The sequence below is a fragment of the Pinus tabuliformis genome, chromosome 4_1 (genome assembly GCF_031772625.1).
Source record: "Pinus tabuliformis cultivar Carrire ecotype Pingquan chromosome 4_1, CPIR1, whole genome shotgun sequence".
In the NCBI taxonomy this organism is placed as follows: domain Eukaryota; kingdom Viridiplantae; phylum Streptophyta; class Pinopsida; order Pinales; family Pinaceae; genus Pinus; species Pinus tabuliformis.
Window position 1 is genome coordinate 207,537,352 of NC_142303.1, and position 25,798 is coordinate 207,563,149.

Consider the following 25,798-nt stretch of genomic DNA (forward strand, 5'->3'; position numbering starts at 1 on the left):
TCTTGTTTCAAGAACCTAAAGGTTTGCCACCCAAAAGGGGAATAGTACATGATATTATTTTGCAACAAGATGTTCCATTGCCTAACATTGGGATGTACAGGTTGTTTGCTTTAGAGAATGTTGAATTCAAGAGGCAGGTGTAGGAGTTGCTTGAGAAGGGCTTCATCAGGCCTAGCACATCACCATGTTGGTCACCAATCGTTTTGGTGAGAAAGAAAGATGGCTCTTGGAGAATGTGCATTGACTACCGAGCACTGAATAAGATAACAATAAAAAATCGTTATCCCCTTCCTCACATAGATGATATTTTAGATCAATTGAAAGAGGCTATTTATTTCACCAAGCTGGATTTGCACAATGGATACTGTTATCACTCAGGTTGTTCCCTTTGACTCCCAATGGAATACGGCCGAGGTAACCACTAACCAATCTTTGGGTTACAGGTTCTAGCCTACCTATGACTAGAGAGGGCTCTCTCTTTATGATTTAACTTTGTTGTATAATATTTTAGGCTAGTTATGATGCTCAAGGTTTTGTTTTTGGAATTTGCTGGATGATGACTTCAGTCAAGATATATATGTGCTTATCAGGGTGTTCTAGGCCATTGGGCATGGAGTCAGTGGTGCTTAATTTGTTTGATATGTCTGTGTTGATACAGTAGTGATGCTGCAGAGCCAGATAAGTGTCTGAGAAACAATGCTTTGAAACTGTGATTAAGTGTGATGTAACCAGGCTACGAAAGGCAATTAAGAATCTTTCAGCAAACTGGTATGGAGAAACAGTGAGAATATTATTTAGAAGCAATGAAGAATTTCTACATAACATTCATATTTATAGAATTAATGAAAACATGAGCAATTAAGAATTCATGTTCATGATCAATTCTGAAGAAAACATTTTCAGCAATAAAGATTGAGCACAAGGTGTAACCAAACATATCCTGTACTATTCCTTTTCTCTACTGCTAGATTAGTGAGACATGTGTATGATTTAATAAACATAAGAAGACAAAACATAGATTGAGAAAAAATTATTGTTCCATCAGACAGCACAGGAATTCTGCAACAGCACGCATAGCATCACCAAGACATCAAACATTCAGGAAATCACTGAACTTTTCCAGCCTTTTGCATTAGATAATCTGAAAATATACAATACATTTGCCTCAGAATGAAAATCACCAACCCCTCATACGTTGCCAGGGGAGGTATATATACATATTTTACATAAGAAAATATCTAGCTGATGAGTAAATGCTTCATTAATGTCATGCCAACTCCTGGAGCGTTGTAGCTGAGGAAGTAAATGCCGTAGTAACTTCTGGCTGTAATAGCTGTCCAAAATAGTAAGAAAATGTTGACTTTGTGAGCATTGGAGTCGGCTGAAGATGCGCTGCCCAAAACTTGCGTATTTCTTATCTTTTGCTTGCTGCCGCTGTCTTTTGCTGAGTCACCCTTTCGGCTGCCTGAAGTGCTGTCTTTATTATGCTTTTGGCCTTTTGCTGAGTTGTAGCTAACTGGGACTGAGCAACTGAGGCTATTGTGGCAAAATTTGAAGCATTGCCTGCCACCAATCCTCCTTGGGCATTTGGTGTCTTCGAATCTTCACTAAAGTTTCATCTGCCTCTGTATATCTGTAAAAATTTGGAGGAACCTCAAAAAGGTGATTTACCTCATTTTCAATGAAAAATAGACCTTCAAGTTTATTATATAGGCTCTGCCCTGTTGGAGGCCCTGTTTCCTCAGAAGTACTGCCAGATGCAGTAATTTGATTTTCAACAAAGGTTGACATCCTGTTGGCATATTGCTCACGGGGGAGCAGTCTTCCTGTGCTGTTTAGTAGGCTGGGCAGTCCCTTTGCTTGCAGTGCTCCCATTTTGAGCTTGTACTCATCCACCTCAGCCTGTATTTCATAGCATTTCCTCTCCACAGTTTGTACAAAGTTCCTGAGAGTCAGTACCTTTTTAGCTGTAAGGACAACCTCTGTTCTGTTAACAATGTTGATGGCTACCAGTTCCTCTTTTGTTTGATTGTTCAAAAAATCTATCATTCTATTGGCCTGCTCAGGCCTATTTCCCAGCACTGTTCTGGCCTTCTGAATCTCTATCTGTGCTTGGCCAATTAAATCCATTTGTTCATGCACAGTCTTAATTGACTTCCATTGTCTAGTGATGGATTGGTCAATTCGGGCCCACAAAATTCTTTTTATTTCTGCCATAGCAGTTTCTAGCTTGAGCTCTTTTTCCAAGGCCTTTATTTTCTCTTTCAGGGCCTTTATTTCTCTACCTTGCTCTGCCACAGTCATTTTTGATTTATCATATTTGGCCTCTAGTTCTGCCAACTTTTCCTTGGCCTGCTTTATCTCAGTGGCCTGGAGCTCCATTTCTTTAATAGCCTTAGTCAACTCTTCCATGCTTGTACTGGAGTCTGGAGCTGCTGTTGTTGCTGCTGCTTCTGTTGTGGCTGTGGTTGATACAGGGGCCACTGCTGCCTTTGTTGTTGTTGCCGTGGTTGAAGTAGTTGGAGGAGCTTGGGATGTAGATTCTCCCTGCTTATCTTGTAGTGCCCCTTCAAGTTCCTTCTCCAAATCAAGGACCTTCTGGTTGAGCTGCATTATCAGATCCAGTTGCTCATCGGCCTCTTTTTCCTTCTGTAATTCTGCTGTTTGGGGGTGCTCGGTGGGCAGCAGCTTTAACCTTTTCTTCAATGCGTTAAGGTCATCTTCTTTTTTCTTCATGAGGGCCCTCACGCCCTTTGGGTCCTTGGGATCATGTCCCAGGTCTATAATGATGTCCTCTAATGATTTGATCCTGTTATCTTTGGCCATGGAGGACATTCTCTCAAAATCCAACTGAATGTTGGTATTTTTCAGTGATTCTTTTAATTCATGGGCCATTGTTGCCCTGTCCACCAATGTGGCATAGACCATTTCTCCAGTTTGCTTGTGGAGTTCTATTTGGTCCATGGGGTGAATGTCCTTTGCCATGACCTCCACCCTTGTCCTTACAAAATCTGCATCTGATTTAGGCTGCGGCACTATAGGTTTGAAATGGCTGAGGATCATTTTCTCCTCTTGAATGTCATACACTGACATCAATCTTTCTTGCTTGGCCGGTGTTGCTTTCAGAAACTGTTTGTACACTTCAATTCTCAGCAAGTCATTTTGTGCCTTTATTTGTTTGAAAGAAGCCTTAGTGCTTGTAGGCTTCTTGCTTTGTTGAGTGGAGGATGACACCTCCAAGCCAAGTTGTGATCCTTGCTCCTGCTGAAAGGAGCTTGTACCTGTTTGCTGGCTGCCTTCCCCATCTTTTCTTGGGCTGTCCCGGACTTCTTCATTGATTTCTTCTATCTCTGGGGAATCAATCCTTTGCCTCTTGGCTTCAGGTTGCTGGGAGGATCCACTTGCAGGAGTGGACTCTTCTCTGTCTCTTTTCTTACCCCTCTCCTCGTGTGCTGGAGTCTGCAAGATTGGTGCTGCTGTAGAAGGTGCCTGGGTGGTTGGTGCAGTTGTTGTGGCCGAGGTCCCTTCTCCCACTGGATGTGGTTGCTTGAAGATTACCTGCTGCACAGAATCCAAGTCAAGAGTTTTTTCCAAATCCTTGACATTCTTTTGCATTATCTCTTCTTCAGTTAATTTTTCAATTAATGTATCTTGTTTCCATTCTTGCTGATTTGCATACTGCTCAATATATGGAAATTTACAGTGTTCATAGCCTAGCAGCCTGTACTTGACTCTTCTAGCAGTGATAAAGCCTTCAGGGTCATAAGGGACCCACTGGAAGCTTTGTGATAGCTTGTACTTGTCTTTGAGGATTTGTTCAGCATCTTGCCATCCTTCTTTTTTGTTCATGATGAAGGGGCCCAGGTGGTGCTTGAACTTGAGATGGGCTTTCTTTTTGGAGCTGTGAAAGTGAGTGAGGTCAGAGTGAATAAGCTGCCTATGATACTCCAAGGCAAACAGTCTCATGGGCACATATTTTGGGAGCCTGTATGGACAGAGCTCACAGCCATAGATTCTGATGACTGTATGATCCTGGTATAGGTACCAATCACCTATTTTATAATTCTTGGAGAGCTGCAGGATTTTCTGTATTTCAAATGACATTCTGGGAGGAGGGGACCTCATCAACAAACAAGAGACTGGGTAAACAAATTGATCAATGAATTCACAATATGAATATGGTGAATTTTGCACTTGGTGGAAGACAGATGTCCAGAAGATAACAGATCTTCTTTCTCCTTTAGAATCCAGCTTTTTAATATGGCATGGAAAAGCCTCGGACTGGTAATACATGAACAGGTGGTAGATATAAGATGAATACTTGAAGATGCCCTCCCTGTCTACTTTGAAAAGCTGCTCATGTATCTTGTTGGCTATGAACTTAGAAAAATTATATTTGTAGGCAGGAGGTTGGCCTGGGCTATAAGCAGCTAAAAATACCAGCACTGTCTCATCAACAAATTCACTGGTTTTATAGCCCAACACATATGAAGTCATGTCCAGCAGAAGTTTGCCTACATCAGTAAAATAGACATATAAGTAGGGAGGTGGCCCTGTGGGCTGGTGGTCAGGCCTCATAAATGTCTGGGTGATCTTTTGCCTGTCATCAGTGGTCATCTTGGCACCTGTATCCAGCAGATAGTTCATGGAGAAAGGGAACAGCAGCTGAGTTTGTTTGAAGTTGAGCATCTGGTTGATGGACTCAGCATTAATGTGAAAGAGGATGCTCCCAGATGGAGACTTGACAGCTCTGTGATTTGCATCATAATTCTCAGCACATAGGCGAATAATCTCTGGAAAAATGTTCACGGATGGGAGAAAGTAATATGGCAGGTTTGATTCCCATATCCCATTTGTGTCCTTGCCATTCAGATAGTCATCTCTCAACTCCCTGAAGCTCTGCAAGTGGTCTCTAACACCCACAAAGTCTTGGATGAGGTAGTCCCTGTCAGCAAGAGGCAGGGACTCCAGCTCTTTATTTGGTGGATTCATGGGGGCAACACTGAGAGCTGTGGGTGCAGGAGCAGCCATTATGTAGTTTGTGAATGGAACAAGGTAAGTGCAATGGTTTGCAAGGTTCCTCAAAGCTCAAGTGGCAGACTCAATGTAGACAATGCTAAAAATTTTCTTCAAAGTGGAATATGCAGGCTAGGCAGACTTGTCTCTGCTGTTCTTTGGTAAATTCACAGGAATGGTGAATACTGGAGATGAAATGCAGAGGGTGGGCAGGATTTAAATTGGTGAAATGCTGCTTTTTGGGCATGCACTCGGCAAAAGGGAACAATGCCGGGCAGCTTGAGGACTAATTTGTAAATTTAGACCGTGAATTATCGTTTCAATCTCAAATTTTCAGAACAGGGGGCAATGTGGGTTGCTTTAGTTCAAAATTAACTAGGAGACAATCTTCAATTTGGGATTTAACAGGTGTTCAATGGAGAATTTGCAGTGAAACGACATGAACAAGGGCAAAATAAGAGAATTGCGGTGAATACCTGGATAAATGGTGCGGAAAACCTTCGGGTTGAACAGTGGGTGCAGAATCACAGTTGAATTGGCGAATAATGGCGTCCGGAGCCTTGAATTTGGCGGTTTGGAGGCAAACTTCGCAGCGCACAGCTCACAACGACTCTCTGTCTTTTTCACGTGAAAATGACATAAAACGGCCCCTTGGCACGTTTTTAACGATAATTTTGGAAAAAGCGGGTCATTGGCGCTTTTCCGCCGATGACGTCAGCATGACGTTAGGGCGGGCCCCGGTATGGAGGGTGACGTGGGCGTTGAGCTGGAGGCCAGCGTGACGGGACACGGTGGCAGGTGGTACGGGGTGGCAAGGTGAGCTGGAGGGCCACGAGGCATGAGGGCGGGTGCGGGTGGCACGACGTCATGGTGACGTAGGACCGACGTGACAGCGGAGGGGCGGTATCTGGGAGAGTGGTAAGCGGTCTCCCCGCACCGCTTTTGGGAGAAGGCGGTATCGGGGAGGGGGGCTCCGAACACCCTCGCCGCTTGCCACGCGTCCCGTGTACGGGGGGGAAAACCGCCCTCTCCCCGGACGTTAAAGGGCGGTGGCTTCAAATCGCACAATGCCCGCCCACCGTTGGATCAAAGGGGGCGGGAGATCAAGGGTTGGCGGGGGTTCCGACCCATCGTGCAGGTTGGGGGGGACCAGCCGGCACATTAAAATATTCAATTTAATACTTCGGGGTTTTAGACTTTGGTTAAGGGGTTTTTGTGGGTTTGTTGGAGTATGGGTTAATCTGTCGGGGGGCCAACAAATAGTTAGACTTAGGTTTGAGAGGGGGGAAAGGGGTTTCTCATGAAATTTTTTAGGGCAATGGGTAAATGAGGGTTAAGGGTGAGCTATTAGTCTAACCAGGGGTTAGAGTAATTCTCAAAACAGGGTTGACTATAGCCCCTGGTGGACTAATGTCTCCCATAGAGATACTATTTAGCTATAATGCTAAAGGGGGGATATTTATACATTGTTTTGGGTTTATACACCATGGTGTTATAATAGTAGGGAAAAAGGGGAACATAGGGGATTTAGTGTAGATACAGTTAGCAGTTAGTATTGTAGGGGAATATGAATGGGAAGTGATAGAAACTAAGTTTTCAGGAGACAAGCTTAGTTAGGGAGTAGATCAAAATGAAAAGAATTTTTACACAAGAAATGTGGCTCCTTTTCAAAGAGAGAAGTCACATCTGACATGAAATTTGTATAAATGAAGAGTGTAAGGAGGACTGATCAGGCAGATCCTGCAGTGCTCATGGGGAAGTTAGTAAAAAAAACTTTGAAGGGGAAGGGGGAAGTTAGTGATGGTTTAGTAGTTTGCCAAATAGGCCACTGCTCTTGCCTTTTTCCTGTTGATGACCACTTTGTGATTTATTCCAAGTGATATGCTTGGATCTTGCTTACTGCAACCTTCAACTGCCTACCCTGCCTATTATGCCTAACATTTTTTCTTCCTTTGTATGGGTGCACTTAGCCTTGCAAACCCTGATAATTCTCTTTTCTTTTTGCTGCCCTCCTATCTAAGTCTACCCTTATGACTTCTAAGGGCCCAGATTTAGCAGTTGGGCTCCTTTCTTTCTCTATCCACCTAGTCATCTGTCAAGCTTGAGCTGTTTGAACAGGTACTTCCTCTCTAGTCTACAACATGCAATTTAAAACATGGTGAGGCCCAGCTTGAGCTGTTTGGACCACCCATTAAAATAGTAGTGGCAATTTGGACTAGCCACTTTCATGGTCTTTGTTTGGGGTTCATTACTTTTATTTTTTCATTGACCAATTCATTTTCTTGCCCTTTGATTTTTCTTTTAAGGCATACCCTCTTTACATTTTTTAAATTGTCTGCTTCTTTCACAAAAATGGAACCTTAGCAGCATGGAAGGTGAACATTTTTGGCACTTCCACTGTCAATCATGAGAGATGAAAACCTATTGGTATAGGATGCTAACAGTGGCTCTACTTGGGGATGGATTTTCCAGGTGAAAAGACAAGAACAGCAGGTCAGATTGCCTGAGTTTCTGCTCCCCTGCTGCTGGCTGAATTTCTGTGTTGTTGGAGACCAATGGTTAGGACCCTAAATAGTTGCAGGCAGCACCCAGTAAGCTGATTTGCTGTGAATTTGCAGATCTGTTTTTTACCTGTTTCTCAAACTTTCTCTTCATGATTTGATAACTACCCTGTGTTTTCCTTGCTGCCCAAATGCCAGGATCAACATTTTCCAAAAAAGAACATAGTGTATTATCCTGGTCTTCTCAAAATATGATGCACTCGCTGCTTTATTTATCTGCTGTAATTGAAAATACTGGAAATACAAATATTTATGTACAATATATGCTTGTTCAGTGTTTGATCAAAGGGAGTCAAAATAATGCTTGAGCATTCTCCCATTAACTGGGCCTTCCTCGGTGTTTGAGCCATCCAGACTTCTTAGAAAGTAAGTGTTGTTTCCTTGTATAGCATAGATGACATAGGGTCCCTTCCATAAAAAATCAAACTTACCATGTTTGCCTTTGTCTTCCCTTCTGGAATCCCATCTTAACACTTTATTTCCTATAAAGAAATCTTCAGCTTTGGTTCTTTTGTCAAATATTCTTTTAAGCTTTTCTTGTAGAACTTGGGCCCTTTGATAGACTTCTTCTCTTGTTTGCTGTAAATGAATTGTTTGATTAATCCTTCTCTGAATGTCATTGGGCTCAGCTTGTATTTCTTGCAGCAACTTAATCACAGGAATTCCTAGAGATGTAGGAAACTTTGCTTCTAGCCCATAAACCAGTTCATATGGACTCATGCCAATTGATCTCTTGGTGGTCAATCTATCTACCCACAGTGCATTTACCAGCTTCTTATGCCAATTCTTTTTGTTTTCTTCCAAAACTTTTTTAATGATGTTGATGAGACTTTTATTGGAAGATTCAGCTAGGCCATTACCTTGAGGATAATAGGCAGTGGAATGACCTAGGGTCATGTGATATTTGTGACAAAAATTGATCATTTTCTTGGACTTGAAAGCTGCAACATTGTTTGTGATGATTTTGTCTGGACAGCCAAATCTGGACAAGATGTTGGTTTCTAGAAATTGTATAATAATGGAGTCATTGGCTTGCCTACAAGGGATGGCCTCTATCCATTTGGTAAAATAATATGTGGCAGTGAGAATACACCTATGCTGGCCAGAGGATGAAGGGTGAATTTCACCAATGAAGTCTAAACCCCATTGCTGGAATGGTCTCTCAGTTGAAACTGGTTTGAGTGGTAAAGGCAGCAGCTTCCTCTTGCCCTCAAAAATTTGGCATTTGTGGCAGGACATTACAAATTTCTTTACATCAACAAACAAGGAGGGCCAATAAAATCCAGCCCTTAGGATTTTATCAACTGTGGATTTCCAGTATAAGTGTCCTCCACAGTCACCTGCATGAAATTCTTTGAGGACATTGTCGGTTTCTTCTATTGTTAACCAATTGAGTAAGATTCCTTCATGATTTCTCCAAAATAAAACATTGTCAATAATACAAAACTTTGATGCTTTCATTTTCAAGAATCTTTTCTTGGTTCTGGACAACCCTGGAGGAGCTTGCAGGTTTAATAATACAAAACATATATCAGCATACCATGGAGATTGCATAAAGGCTTGGTTGATCTGTGGAGTCGCCATCTCCTGTTCGTCGTCTAGTTCATTAATGTCAAGGGCTTGAAAATTGGTTTCAGTCATTAGTTTGGCTAGGCCTTATCCTTTTATCAGTTTGGTAGGTTTAATCTCAATGTCATATTCTAAGATATTAGCAATCCAGTTGCCCCTTTTGCCTTCAATTCCTTCTTGGGTTAGAATATCTTTGATCACTGCACTAGGTACATAGGCAATTATATGAGAGTAAAGGATATAGATTCTGAATTCCTTGATGGCTTTTACCAATGCATAGGCTTGTTTTTCCATGATCTGATATTTCAAAGGAGCATCCCTAAGGGCTCTACTAAAAAATGCAATGGGTTTTTCACAGCCTTGGTCATCTTTTTGTAGCAGAACAACAGCAATTGTATGCTCAGAAGCGAAAGATAATATGATAAAATCTTGATCAAATCTAGGGCTTGTTAGGACTGGTGTGTTTGTCAATGCTCTTTTGATATCCTCAAAGGCTTGTTTAGCTTCCATAGTCCATTTGACCTTGGAATCCTTTTTCAGCATATTGTTTAGCAGTCTAATGAGTTCAGCCAGATTGGGAATGAATCTCCTCAAGAAGTTGATCTTTCCTAGAAAGCTTTGTAGTTCTTTAATGTTTCTTGGATGAGGTACTTGTAGGATATCTTGAATTCTGTTCGGATCAATCCTTATACCATCTTTTGAGATTATATGCCCCAGGAGTTTACCCTCTTCCAGCCCAAATAGTGACTTCTTTGGGTTCAATGATATGCCATACTTTCTACAAATGGTGAACACCTGCCTCAAGTGTTCTAAGTGTTCTTGATTTGATTTTGAAAAGGCAGTTAGATCATCAAGATAGACTACTAGGAAGTCATGAATTTCTTTGGCAAAGGCAATATCCATTGCTCTTTGGAACGTGGCCCCTGCATTTTTAAGTCTAAAAGGCATTTTGACATATTTGAATGTTCCCCAAGGGGTTGTAAAGGCGGTTTTGTCTTGATCATCCGGGTGTACTAGAATTTGATTGAATCCTGAGAAACCATCTAGTAAAGAGATCCTAGCAGCTCCCACTACCCTTTGCAAGATATGATCCATTTTAGGTAAGGGATAATGGTCTTTGAGAGATACTTTGTTCAGATTCCTAAGGTCAACACACAGCCGGATTTCCCCTGTCTTTTTCCTAGTAGGCACTAGGTTTGAAATCCACTCTGAGAATCTGATTGGGGCAATGATCCCAGCTTCATACATACGTTTGACCTCTTTTTCAATAAGGGGAAGTAGGACTGGATTGACTCTTCTGAGCTTCTGTTTGAAAAGCTTTTGATTTTCTTTTAGAGGGATAGTGTGTTGGATAACTGATGTATCGTAGGATTTAAGGTCCTCATAACTCCAGGCAAAGACATCTTGAAACTCTTTAAATAACTCAATGTATTTCAGTTTCTGCTCAGGTGGTAATGCTTTGGATAATTTGACCATTTTGGGATTTTCATGAGTCCCAATGTTACAATCTTCTATTTAAGCATTCAGTGGTTGCATTTTCGGTTTTCTTGAGATGTCGTTTGAATCGAACAGATCTTCCAAAGGGGTTAGACCTATGGGTAGAAAATTATCTTTTAGCTCAATCACCTCATCTTCTGCTTCAATCATTTGTTCTTCATCTGATTGTTTCAGCTCCTGTATAGTTTCTTTGTCAAAGGTGGTAGGATGCAAAACTTGATCAGCTGTTTCTGCTGATATTTCCTGTATAATTATGCAGATCTGTGGTTGATCCTCTCTAGTGCTAGTGTCAATGTTCATGCCAGAAAATTCTTCCTTTAAAGTGAGGAAGTTTTTTATCTGTTTGTTACTCTCAAAGACTTGCCAATTCTTGATGTTATCCGGAACTGAAGGTCTGTGTTTGATTTCAGCTGTAAATGTATGATTGGTTTTGAAAGGCAACTTGCAAGTGCTGGCAAAGGTTGCCAAGCTGTGAGCATGTAGATTAAGTTCTCTGGAAATTTTAGTCAACTGTGATTGTGAGAAGCTCTCAAGTATTTGAATGGCTGCCCCCTTGTATGCTCTCAACCTCAGATCATTTGTGGTGAAATTTCCCTTCATCTGTTGTATGACCAGATCTGAATCTCCCAAGATTGAGATTTTGGTTGCGCCTAGATTTTTTATGAGTTTCAGACCTAGCAGGAGGGCTTCATATTCAGCCATGTTGTTTGTGCATCGAAAGTTTAGTCTATATGCATGGCCCTCAGCTTGGTCATTGTGCATATTGTGGATCCATACTCCTGCCCCAGCTCCTAGCTTGTTTACAGAGCCATCAAATTCTAGATACCATAAAGTTTCATGATCAAGATTTGGATTAGGATCATTTGAAAGTTGGATGATGGGTAGGTTGGTTTCTTGCAAGTCACTTGGTGTATCCTGTTTCTTTGCCTTCTTATCAGCTATTCCCACAGTCCCTTGGTCTTTGAAAGTACATTGTTCATCTGACTCCTCGGTCTGTACTGTCATTAATAGGTCAGAATAAGCTTTGTGACAGATGTCAGCATTGTAGAGGATAAATGAATCCATGTCTGAGTGTATCGAATAGATTGGAAAGTTTTGGGGCTTATCTTGACTGCTTACCACATATTTCATCAGAGTTTCCCGGTATAATCTCTTTGGCTGCCCAAAGACTGAGATAGTTGCATAGGACATATCTAATTGCAGAGATCCTTGAAGTTTAGCCCCCCAGGATCTGGACAAGAGCATGCCATACTTAGGGGGGATGTCAGCTACCACTACATCCATCAAGATAGTTTTGGTTGGGTATTGAACCAGGGAGACACATAAGTCTTTAATCAGGCCTAAACACCTGACTTGGCTTGAATCAAATGAGAACAGATCTTTGTAAGGTCTTGTGATATCTAAGTCAAGTTTTTCCATCACAGATTTGGGCATTAAGTTGTGTGAGGCCCCAGAATCGAACATTGCATTATGTAGGACCTTATCATGAATGTTTAGACTGACATAAAAGGGTGGTACCCCTCCATTTTCTGTTTTTCCATTAACCTCAGGCCCAAACAGCAATTCTGGTTGGTCATCTAGGACGTTCACAGCATCTTTATTGTCTGATATTTGGAGTGATTTATTGATCTGCTGTCTGTATATGTCATGTTTGGCTAATTCCGAAAGAGGAACTGATATCTTTAGCTTGCTTATTTCTGTTTCCAAGTTGAAAGGTTTTTCCGTTTGAATTTTGGCATTTAGTGCAACAGATTTTTCCTTTTCAGCTGAGTTATCAGGTGTCTTCTGCTCATAGTTAGGTCCATTTTGAGTGAAACTAGTGCCATGTTTGTTTCCTAGGGGAGTGTCTGCCTTTGTCTTTGATTGATGGGGCAAACCTGGCTGATTTTGAGAGGACTGTTGCTCTGAAATGTCCTCCACAGTTACTTCTGTGGCAGGTGAGTTTGAGCTGTCAGCTGATTTGGGGAGAGTAGTATTTTCATTGATCTTTTTTGGTTGTTTATTATCCTTTGGTTTGAGGGGTGTAGGTACATCTATTGTTCTACTCCTTAGTTTGTACTGTTTGTGCACCTCATACACAGCGGCATCATATCCTTCTTTAAAATCGAAAGATTCTCCTGACTTAGTGTGGAATTGACTGTCATTGTAAACCTCTTGGTCTTCTTGTGTTAAAAAGATTTGATTTTCACTGTCCAAACCCATTAGATTGATGTGAGGATCTTCACTAGGTTCACTAGCTGTTGAAGCCTCAGCATAATTCTCTTGGAAAGGGGGTATGACATGCTGGTCAGGATCAGTCCTTCCAACATTAGTATTTTGATTCTTTCTGAAGTTTGGATTTCTAATATTGCTTGTTTGACCTTCCCATGATGATTTTCTTTCTATGGTTTCCACCCTGTCTCCAAGTCTATCCATCCCTTTGATGATTGCATCTAGCTTTTGCTCAAATGATGAGGGTTCTTCGTTGAAAGTAGTTCTCCTTTCAGTCCTTGCCCGGTTTCTTTTGGCAATTAGATTTGCCTCTACACTAACAGCTATGTTTTGCATGTCTGCCAGAGTTGCAGGGGCTCTTTCTCTTAGCTGATATGCCATATCAACATCAAATCCATCAGGGAATTTAATCAACGCTAAATCAGGTGGAGGTCTAAGATTTTGAGGAATGGCATTATAAATAGTGTTGAATCTAGTGCAATAGTCCAAGACAGTTTCTTGTGGGCCTCTTTTTATGGTGTCATATTCAGATAAAATGTGCAGAGGGTCCTTTTTCTTTTCCCATCGGTTTAAGAAGGACTGGTAAAGGGCACCCGAATCAGCTATAGAATTTGGGGTCAGTGCCCTGAACCAGGTTCTTACTTCACCTGTCAGACTTTGGACAAAGATTTTCATCCTTACATCATCATCATCTATCTCATAGTTCTCAAAGTAGTCTTGCATTTTCTTAGTATGCTGTAAGGCAGTGTATGTACTGGTTCCATCAAAATAAGTGATTTTGCCTTGGTAATCCTGAGGCATGGCCCCAGGATTGCCAGGCAACTGAAGGGGTGCATAACGATTAGCCATATTTGGTGGGATAAGTGGGACAACTGGAACAACAGGGACAGCAACAACAGTTTGTATGCTGGTTGTAGACAATATGTTTAGTGAAGTGGATGATGAAGAGGGGGAGGAATGAGTTGTATGGAGGTGAACAGATGGCTTAACAGGGGTTGGAACAAAACTTTGTTGCCCTGCCTCAGGGCTAGTTTCAGGAGATTGTTCTGGTTCCTTCTGGTTCCTATGAGTTTTATGGATCAAATTTGGATTCTCGAAAACAGGTGGGGGATTTGGGTCAGGGTTTGACCTGGTGTGCCTAGTTCTCTTCTTAGGAGCCAGCTTCTGAACTTGTTTTGGTATTTTTTGGGGCTATTTTTAGAACTATTTTAAGGGACTGTTTAAGCTTTTGGAACCACTGTCTAAAAACAGACAGCAGTTGAAAAATATGCTCTTTCCCCAGTGGAGTCACCAATTATGTTATCACTCAGGTTGTTCCCTTTGACTCCCAAGGGAATACGGCCGAGGTAACCACTAACCAATCTTTGGGTTACAGGTTCTAGCCTACCTATGACCAGAGAGGGCTCTCTCTTTATGATTTAACTTTGTTGTATAATATTTTAGGCTAGTTATGATGCTCAAGGTTTTGTTTTTGGAATTTGCTGGATGATGACTTCAGTCAAGATATATATGTGCTTATCAGGGTGTTCTAGGCCATTGGGCATGGAGTCAGTGGTGCTTAATTTGTTTGATATGGCTGTGTTGATACAGTAGTGATGCTGTAGAGCCAGATAAGTGTCTGAGAAACAATGCTTTGAAACTGTGATTAAGTGTGATGTAACCAGGCTATGAAAGGCAATTAAGAATCTTTCAACAAACTGGTATGGAGAAACAGTGAGAATATTATTTAGAAGCAGTGAAGAATTTCTACATAACATTCATATTTATAGAATTAATGAAAACATGAGCAATTAAGAATTCATGTTCATGATCAATTCTGAAGAAAACATTTTCAGCAATAAAGATTGAGCACAAGGTGTAACCAAACATATCCTGTACTATTCCTTTTCTCTACTGCTAGATTAGTGAGACATGTGTATGATTTAATAAACATAAGAAGACAAAACATAGATTGAGAAAAACTTATTGTTCCATCAGACAACACAGGAATTCTGCAACAGCACGCATAGCATCACCAAGACATCAAACATTCAGGAAATCACTGAGCTTTTCCAGCCTTTTGCATTAGATAATCTGAAAATATACAATACATTTGCCTCAGAATGAAAATCACCAACCCCTCATACGTTGCCAGGGGAGGTATATATACATATTTTACATAAGAAAATATCTAGCTGATGAGTAAATGCTTCATTAATGTCATGCCAACTCCTGGAGCGTTGTAGCTGAGGAAGTAAATGCTGTAGTAACTTCTGGCTGTAATAGCTGTCCAAAATAGTCAGAAAATGTTGACTTTGTGAGCGTTGGAGTCGGCTGAAGATGCGCTACCCAAAACTTGCGTATTTCTTATCTTTTGCTTGCTGTCGCTGTCTTTTGCTGAGTCACCCTTTCGGCTGCCTGAAGTGCTGTCTTTATTATGCTTTTTGCCTTTTGCTGAGTTGTAGCTGACTGGGACCGAGCAACTGAGGCTATTGTGGCAAAATTTGAAGCATTGCCTGCCACCAATCCTCCTTGGGCATTTGGTGTCTTCGAATCTTCACTAAAGTTTCATCTGCCTCTGTATATCTGTAAAAATTTGGAGGAACCTCAAAAAGGTGATTTACCTCATTTTCAATGAAAAATAGACCTTCAAGTTTATTATATAGGCTCTGCCCTGTTGAAGGCCCTGTTTCCTCAGAAGTACTGCCAGATGCAGTAATTTGATTTTCAACAAAGGTTGACATCCTGTTGGCATATTGCTCACGGGGGAGCAGTCTTCCTGTGCTGTTTAGTAGGCTGGGCAGTCCCTTTTCTTGCAGTGCTCCCATTTTGAGCTTGTACTCATCCACCTCAGCCTGTATTTCATAGCATTTCCTCTCCACAGTTTGTACAAAGTTCCTGAGAGTCAATACCTTTTTAGCTGTAAGGACAACCTCTGTTCTGTTAACAATGTTGATGGCTACCAGTTCCTCTTTTGTTTGATTGTTCAAAAAATCTATCATTCTATTGGCCTGCTCAGGCCTATTTCCCAGCACTGTTCTGGCCTTCTGAATCTCTATCTGTGCTTGGCCAATTAAATCCATTTGTTCATGCACAGTCTTAATTGACTTCCATTGTCTAGTGATGGATTGGTCAATTCGGGCCCACAAAATTCTTTTTATTTCTGCCATAGCAGTTTCTAGCTTGAGCTCTTTTTCCAAGGCCTTTATTTTCTCTTTCAGGGCCTTTATTTCTCTACCTTGCTCTGCCACAGTCATTTTTGATTTCTCATATTTGGCCTCTAGTTCTGCCAACTTTTCCTTGGCCTGCTTTATCTCAGTGGCCTGGAGCTCCATTTCTTTAATAGCCTTAGTCAACTCTTCCATGCTTGTACTGGAGTCTGGAGCTGTTGTTGTTGTTGCTGCTTCTGTTGTGGCTGTGGTTGATACAGGGGCCACTGCTGCCTCTGTTGTTGTTGCCGTGGTTGAAGTAGTTGGAGGAGCTTGGGATGTAGATTCTCCCTGCTTATCTTGTAGTGCCCCTTCAAGTTCCTTCTCCAAATCAAGGACCTTCTGGTTGAGCTGCATTATCAGATCCAGTTGCTCATCGACCTCTTTTTCCTTCTGTAATTCTGCTGTTTGCGGGTGCTCGGTGGGCAGCAACTTTAACCTTTTCTTCAATGCGTTAAGGTCATCTTCTTTTTTCTTCATGAGGGCCCTCACGCCCTTTGGGTCCTTGGGATCATGTCCCAGGTCTATAATGATGTCCTCTAATGATTTGATCCTGTTATCTTTGGCCATGGAGGACATTCTCTCAAAATCCAACTGAATGTTGGTATTTTTCAGTGATTCTTTTAATTCGTGGGCCATTGTTGCCCTGTCCACCAATGTGGCATAGACCATTTCTCCAGTTTGCTTGTGGAGTTCTATTTGGTCCATGGGGTGAATGTCCTTTGCCATGACCTCCACCCTTGTCCTTACAAAATCTACATCTGATTTAGGCTGCGGCACTTTAGGTTTGAAATGGCTGAGGATCATTTTCTCCTCTTGAATGTCATACACTGACATCAATCTTTCTTGCTTGGCCGGTGTTGCTTTCAGAAACTGTTTGTACACTTCAATTCTCAGCAAGTCATTTTGTGCCTTTATTTGTTTGAAAGAAGCCTTAGTGCTTGTAGGCTTCTTGCTCTGCTGAGTGGAGGATGACACCTCCAAGAACAAGTTGTGATCCTTGCTGCTGCTGAAAGGAGCTTGTACCTGTTTGCTGGCTGCCTTCCCCATCTTTTCTTGGGCTGTCCCGGACTTCTTCACTAATTTCTTCTATCTCTGGGGAATCAATCCTTTGCCTCTTGGCTTCAGGTTGCTGGGAGGATCCACTTGCAGGAGTGGACTCTTCTCTGTCTCTTTTCTTACCCCTCTCCTCGTGTGCTGGAGTCTGCAAGATTGGTGCTGCTGTAGAAGGTGCCTGGGTGGCTGGTGCAGTTGTTGTGGCCGAGGTCCCTTCTCCCACTGGATGTGGTTGCTTGAAGATTACCTGCTGCACATAATCCAAGTCAAGAGTTTTTTCCAAATCCTTGACATTTTTTTGCATTATCTCTTCTTCAGTTAATTTTTCAATTAATGTATCTTGTTTCCATTCTTGCTGATTGGCATACTGCTCAATATGTGGAAATTTACAGTGCTCATAGCCTAGCAGCCTGTACTTGACTCTTCTAGCAGTGATAAAGCCTTCAGGGTCATAAGGGACCCACCGGAAGCTTTGTGATAGCTTGTACTTGTCTTTGAGGATTTGTTCAGCATCTTGCCATCCTTTTTTTTTGTTCATGATGAAGGGGCCCAGGTGGTGCTTGAACTTGAGATGGGCTTTCTTTTTGGAGCTGTGAAAGTGAGTGAGGTCACAGTGAATAAGCTGCCTATAATACTCCAAGGCAAACAGTCTCATGGGCAAATATTTTGGGAGCCTGTATGGACAGAGCTCACAGCCATAGATTCTGATGACTGTATGATCCTGGTATAGGTACCAATCACCTATTTTATAATTCTTGGAGAGCTGCAGGATTTTCTGTATTTCAAATGACATTCTGGGAGGAGGGGACCTCATCAACAAACAAGAGACTGGGTAAACAAATTGATCAATGAATTCACAATATGAGTATGGTGAATTTTGCACTTGGTCTAAGACAGACGTCCAGAAGATAACAGATCTTCTTTCTCCTTTAGAATCCAGCTTTTTAATATGGCATGGAAAAGCCTCGGACTGGTAATACATGAACAGGTGGTAGATATAAGATGAATACTTGAAGATGCCCTCCCTGTCTACTTTGAAAAGCTGCTCATGTATCTTGTTGGCTATGAACTTAGAAAAATTATATTTGTAGGCAGGAGGTTGGCCTAGGCTATAAGCAGCTAGTAATACCAGCACTGTCTCATCAACAAATTCACTGGTTTTATAGCCCAACACATATGAAATCATGTCCAGCAGAAGTTTTCCTACATCAGTAAAATAGACATATAAGTAGGGAGGTGGCCCTGTGGGCTGGCGGTCAGGCCTCATAAATGTCTGGGTGATCTTTTGCCTGTCATCAGTGGTCATCTTGGCACCTGTATCCAGCAGATAGTTCATGGAGAAAGGGAACAGCAACTGAGTTTGTTTGAAGTTGAGCATCTGGTTGATGGACTCAGCATTAATGTGAAAGAGGATGCTCCCAGATGGAGACTTGACAGCTCTGTGATTTGCATCATAATTCTCAGCACATAGGCGAATAATCTCTGGAAAAATGTTCACGGATGGGAGAAAGTAATATGGCAGGTTTGATTCCCATATCCCATTTGTGTCCTTGCCATTCATATAGTCATCTCTCAACTCCCTGAAGCTCTGCAAGTGGTCTCTAACACCCACAAAGTCTTGGATGAGGTAGTCCCTGTCAGCAAGAGGCAGGGACTCCAGCTCTTTATTTGGTGGATTCATGGGGGCAACACTGAGAGTTGTGGGTGCAGGAGCAGCCATTATGTAGTTTGTGAATGGAACAAGGCAAGTGCAATGGTTTGCAAGTTTCCTCAAAGCTCAAGTGGCAGACTCAATGTAGACAATGCTAAAAATTTTCTTCAAAGTGGAATAGGGAGGCTAGGCAGACTTGTCTCTGCTGTTCTTTGGTAAATTCATAGGAATGGTGAATACTGGAGATGAAATGCAGAGGGTGGGCAGGATTTAAATTGGTGAAATGTAGCTTTTTGGGCATGCACTCGGCAAAAGGGAACAATGCCGGGCAGCTTGAGGACGAATTTGTAAATTTAGACCGTGAATTATCATTTCAATCTCAAATTTTCAGAACAGGGGGCAATGTAGGTTGCTTTAGTTCAAAATTAACTAGGAGACAATCTTCAATTTGGGATTTAACAGGTGTTCAATGGAGAATTTGCAGTGAAACGGCATGAACAGGGGAAAAATAAGAGAATTGCGGTGAATACCTGGATAAATGGTGCGGAAAACCTTCGGGTTGAACAGTGGGTGCAGAATCACAGCTGAATTGGCGAATAATGGCGTCTGGAGCCTTGAATTTGGCGGTTTGGAGGCAAACTTCGCAGCGCACAGCTCACAACGGCTCTCTGTCTTTTTCGCGTGAAAATGACATAAAACGGCCCCTTGGCGCGTTTTTAACGATAATTTTGGAAAAAGCGGGTCATTGGCGCTTTTCCGCCGATGACGTCAGCATGACGTCAGGGCGGGCCCCGGTACGGAGGGTGACGTGGGCGCTGAGCTGGAGGCCAGCGTGGCGGGACATGGTGGCGGGTGGTGTGGGGTGGCAAGGTGACCTGGAGGGCCACGAGGCATGAGGGCGGGTGCGGGTGGCATGACGTCATGGTGACGTAGGACCGACGTGACAGCGGAGGGGCGGTATCGGGGAGAGTGGTAAGCGGTCTCCCCGCACCGCTTTTGGGAGAAGGCGGTATCGGGGAGGGGGGCTCCGAACACCCCCGCCGCTTGCCACGCGTCCCGTGTACGGGGGGGGAAACCGCCCTCTCCCCGGACGTTAAAGGGCGGCGGCTTCAAATCTCACAATGCCCGCCCACCGTTGGATCAAAGGGGGCGGGAGATCAAGGGTTGGCGGGGGTTCCGACCCATCGTGCAGGTTGGGGGGGACCCGCCGGCACATTAAAATATTCAATTTAATACTTCGGGGTTTTAGACTTTGGTTAAGGGGTTTTTGTGGGTTTGTTGGAGTATGGGTTAATCTGTCGGGGGGTCAACAAATAGTTAGACTTAGGTTTGAGAGGGGGGAAAGGGGTTTCTCATGAATTTTTTTAGGGCAATGGGTAAATGAGGGTTAAGGGTGAGCTATTAGTCTAACCAGGGTTTAGAGTAATTCTCAAAACAGGGTTGACTATAGCCCCTGGTGGACTAATGTCTCCCATAGAGATACTATTTAGCTATAATGCTAAAGGGGAGATATTTATACATTGTTTGGGGTTTATACACCATGGTGTTATAATAGTAGGGAAAAAGGGGAACATAGGGGATTTAGTGTAGATACAGTTAGCAGTTAGTATTGTAGGGGAATATGAATGGGAAGTGATAGAAACTAAGTTTTTAGGAGACAAGCTTAGTTAGGGAGTAGATCAAAATGAAAAGAATTTTTACACAAGAAATGTGGCTCCTTTTCAAAGAGAGAAGTCACATCTGACATGAAATTTGTATAAATGAAGAGTGTAAGGAGGACTGATCAGGCAGATCCTGCAGTGCTCATGGGGAAGTTAGTAAAAAACTTTGAAGGGGAAGGGGGAAGTTAGTGATGGTTTAGTAGTTTGCCAAATAGGCCACTGCTCTTGCCTTTTTCCTGCTGATGACCACTTTGTGATTTATTCCAAGTGATATGCTTGGATCTTGCTTACTGCAACCTTCAACTGCCTACCCTGCCTATTATGCCTAACATTTTTTCTTCCTTTGTATGGGTGCACTTAGCCTTGCAAACCCTGATAATTCTCTTTTCTTTTTGCTGCCCTCCTATCTAAGTCTACCCTTATGACTTCCAAGGGTCCAGATTTAGCAGTTGGGCTCCTTTCTTTCTCTATCCACCTAGTCATCTGTCAAGCTTGAGCTGTTTGAACAGGTACTTCCTCTCTAGTCTACAACATGCAATTTAAAACATGGTGAGGCCCAACTTGAGCTGTTTGGACCACCCATCAAAATAGTAGTGGCAATTTGGACTAGCCACTTTCATGGTCTTTGTTTGGGGTTCATTTCTTTTATTTTTTCATTGACCAATTCATTTTCTTGCCCTTTGATTTTTCTTTTAAGGCATAACCTCTTTACATTTTTTAAATTGTCTGCTTCTTTCACAAAAATGGAACCTTAGCAGCATGGAAGGTGAACATTTTTAGCACTTCCACTGTCAATCATGAGAGATGAAAACCTATTGGTATAGGATGCTAACAGATACCATCAGGTCAGAGTTGCAGAGCAAGATGCATGGAAGACTGCTTTCAAAACAAAGCAGGGATTGTATGGCTGGTTATGCCTTTTGGCTTAACTAATGCTCCTTCTACTTTCATGAGATTAATGAATGATGTACTCAGACCTTTTCTTGATGATTTTGTTATTGTGTATCTGGATGACATTCTGATTTTTAGTAAAACGTGGGAAGAACATTTAAAGCATGTTAAGCAGACATTAGATGTTTTGAAAAGAGAAAAACTTTATGTTAAACTCTCAAAATGTGAATTTGGCAAAACATCTCTAAACTACTTGGGTCATATAGTAGGGGAAGGTGAATTGAAAATAGATCCCTCTAAAGTGGCAGTCATTATGAACTAGCCTAAACCCAGGTCTACTACAAAAGTGAGAAGCTTCTTAGGAGCAACACAATATTGGAGGAAGTTCATTTCTAACTTCTCCTCGATTGCAGCTCCCTTACATGCTTTAATAGGATTGACTAAGGTGTTTCAGTGGGGAGGCAAACATTAGAAAGCCTTCGACACCTTGAAAGAGAAAATTAGTACATCACCTATACTAGCACTGCCAAATCTGCAAAGACCATTTGAGATCCAAATTGATGCCAATGACTATGCCATGGGAGCAGTGTTGATACAGCACGACAAACCCATATCTTATCATTCTGAGACTTTTAATCCTGCAGTAGTTAACTATCCTACATATGATAAGGAATTGTATGCATTAGTTCAGAGTGTGAAATGGTGGAAACACTACTTAATGGGCACAGAGACAGTAATACATACTGATCATCAACCACTTCAATATCTACACTCCCAAACTAAGTTGCAGCAATCAAGACATTATAGATGGATGGGTTTTCTACAACAGTTTCATTTAGTCATCAGATATAAAAAGGGCATACATAACAAGGTTGCAGACATGTTATCTAGACCCATTATAAATGCATATACCATACTTAAGCATAATTTTGTGCTACATGAAAGCTATATAGAACAATATGCTTAGGACATGGACTTTCAAGATGTATATGCAACTTTGAGTCAAGGCAAAAGAGTAAAAGAATTGGATTATCATATAATGGACCAACTCTTATATCAATGTGGGAAACTCTGTATTCCACAAACTAAGAGGATAAAGATAATTAGGGAAGTAAACACTTCTCTGATATCAGGTCACTTTGGGGTAAGTAAAATAGTTGCACAGCTGCAAAGATTCTGCTATTGGCCAAAAATGAATGAGACAGTTTCTAGATATGTAAGAGGGTGTGCCATGTGTGCTAAAAGCAAGCCCAACAATAGAAAACTAGGCTTGTGCACTCCATTGCCAGTTCCTTCTCACCCTTGGGAAAGTGTTTCCATGGATTTTGTGGGAGGACTGCCTAAATCTAGGAAAGGTCATGACTATCTATATGTTGTTGTGGATAGGTTCAGCAAAATGTGTATTTTGATACCTTGTAGTAAACAGATCATAGCTGAACAAACTACAAAGTTGTTCTTTGAACATGTATGGGTTCATTTTGGATTACCCACTTCCATTGTATATGATCGAGACACCCGATTTGTGGGGAAGTTTTGGTCGAGTCTGCGAGAACTGATGGACACCAAATTGAAGAAAAGCACAGCTTTTCATCTACAAACAGATGGCCAGACAGAAGTAGTAAATAGGACAGTATCCAGTTACTGAGAGGTTATTGCAGCAAACATCCTAAGCTTTGGGATGAACACTTATGTTATGTGAAGCATGCTTACAACAGAGCCAAACACTCTTCTACACAGAGATCTCCTTTTGAGACTTGCTTTGGTTTCACACCAAGGTCTCCTTTGGATTTTGTCTTTGTTAAGATACCATGGTTGATGGACACAGTGATGTGGACAAGGCAACTAGGTTCATTGAACAGATCCAGGAGATCCACCAGGAAGTACAGGAACAGCTGGAAAAGAGCCAGGCCAAGTACAAGGCTAGGCATGATAAGCATCGGATGGAGCATAGTTTTCAAGTTGGAGACCAAGTCTGGTTGTATATCAACAAGGACAGGATGCAAGGTGAAGGTAAAAAACTAAAGCCTATTAGGTATGGACCTTTTAGGATACTTGAGAAGATCGGTGAAAACAATTTTAGCCTTGATTTACCATCTTACATGCACATCTACTCAGTCATAAATGTAGATTACTTGAGGTTGTTTGAACCCTCAATGATTGAGGACCCTAAAGAGCAAATTTAGTTGCCTTCTAATGATGACTTGCTACTTGAATACCTCAATGAGTTGCAGGAAGACACAGTGCTGGACAGGAAGGTGAGGACAACGCGCAGGGGAGATGTTGAGTACCTTAGGATTGGGCTCAAAGGTTCAAAGCCAAGCAGTGCAAAGTGGATTGAGATTGGACAAGTGAGAAAGCAGTACCCTCACTTAGTCGATGCTTGAAAACCAACTTTTGGTGGTCCAAAATCTTTTTCAGTGGGAAGGCCGTGATCCAAATTGGATCCATAGAAGACTATCAAGGAACCATGACTGTATCAGGTGGGAACAAATCTATAAAGAATTCCAAAAGAGGGATCAAAAACACCCTGAACCAGTGGCAATGGCAGCCAACGTGGAACAATGAGAACCTCGGTCAAAGCGCGCTGACCGAGGCCCATGGAGACTGCGCAGGAGGCTGAATTAGCCCCTGGGAGCCCCAAATCGGGAAATAGAGGTGGTTTTTGATGTGTGATTAGCGCTTAGCGCTAATTGCGCATCGCTGGGTGAATAAGGCCGTGAAGGAAAAGCCTGAGCACTCGGTTGCGTGGGGGAACCAGAGAATTGTGGGCAGAAAAGGAAAAAGTGCTAAAAGTACAAGGCAGGACCCACGCTCTGGAAACCGATGGTTTTGATCAGGGTGCCCTTAAAAGGTAAGAGATTTTGGACGAGAGCGGAGCGATTCCATACATCGATTGATGCATGGCAGGCGAAGGTGAGAGAAAACTGTCGTTGATTGCATGCTATCGGTCGAGCAAGTTAACCACGCGAAATGTGCGTATGGCGTTGGATCTGGGGGACTCAAATCGGACAGTTGAGATCGTGCCCGATGGGGGAAGTGGAATCGACAGGGAATTAAGCGTGTTTTAGAAGGACTTGGAATCTGTTTGACCGCCATGGTGGAGGAAGAACACATCCACAATGTAACTGAAGAAACGAACCGACGAAGTAGGCTGGTGCCATTTAGAGGAGGACAAGTGGCCACTCCCTGAGCGTTCATGATGACGCCGAACATGGAACTCCAAGCGTAGCTACAAAAGGTGAATCGACAGAGGCAGAAGAGGAACTGAACGCGCATAGGTGTTGAATGGCTAAAGCCATGAACAGAGACAGTCGAATCAACAAAGTTAGATAGTTAGAAGAGAGTCTAGAGATGGAAAAAGTGGAACAATGAACCCTGAGAGGAGGACTGAACACAGAGAACAGTAAAGCAAAGCAGAAGAGACAGAAGGTTGAGCTGACCAGCGCAACATCGAGCACCAGAGAGCTTGAGAGATTCAAGCCATCCCATAGAGGAATCTGTCCGGGCTGAGCACCACATTGGGCTCTTGCCATTGTAGACCAGAAGGTCACCGAGCTGGTAGGAAGCGAAAGAGTCTGTGTACTCCAGTGGCTTGGGGAATCAAAGAACCACCCTGCCAAGCAAAACCTGCTTCAGGAGAACTCACATTGAGTCCTTGTATTGTAATTTCTCTGCTTAAAGGCACAATAAAACAAGGCCATCACTGAAAGCTGGACCGGAGACGTAGCCCTGGAGAATAGGGTTAAGTCCTTATTAAATTTCTTGTGTCTTTGTGTTGCTTAATGTATTTCTCTGTTGTCTTTCCATTTTATTGTTTGTGTATTGGCAATCTGATCGATCCGTTGCTTCAATAACACAGAACACACACCAACACATGAGTTTGTAATACCTTTGTTTAATAAATCTTTAACTGATGTTACTCATAGGGTGAATATCAGATCAGAAATACCGAGATGAGGGGTGAATCAATATTTCTTTTTAATTGTTCTAGTTACTTTTTTTTTTTCTAAGTTTAAACTAACCTAAGTACCCACGGGGGATTTGAACTGGTGACCTATCGCAAGGAGTGCCTTAACAATGCACCCATTCACCGTCAATCCAAAGCCCCGTGGGCTAATTGTTCTAGTTATTACCAAAAGCATATATATATATATATATATATATATATATATATATATATATATATATATATATATATATATATATATATATATATATATATATATATATATATATATATCTATATCTCTCTCTCTCTCTCTATATATATATATATATATATATATCTATATATATATAGAACACAAAAATCGACAACTGGAATTGTTGTGTGTGGAGCATGATTATCATCCTAATTTAGAAGTCTTTGTTTCAGCCAGATGTACACCTCAAGAAGATTGTACACCCCTCTATGCGGTGGTGCGGGGGCAGCGCCCCCGAAGCTAAAAACAGATGTAAAATTGCCTTGTAAAAGTATAGTAATTTCTATTCAATCTG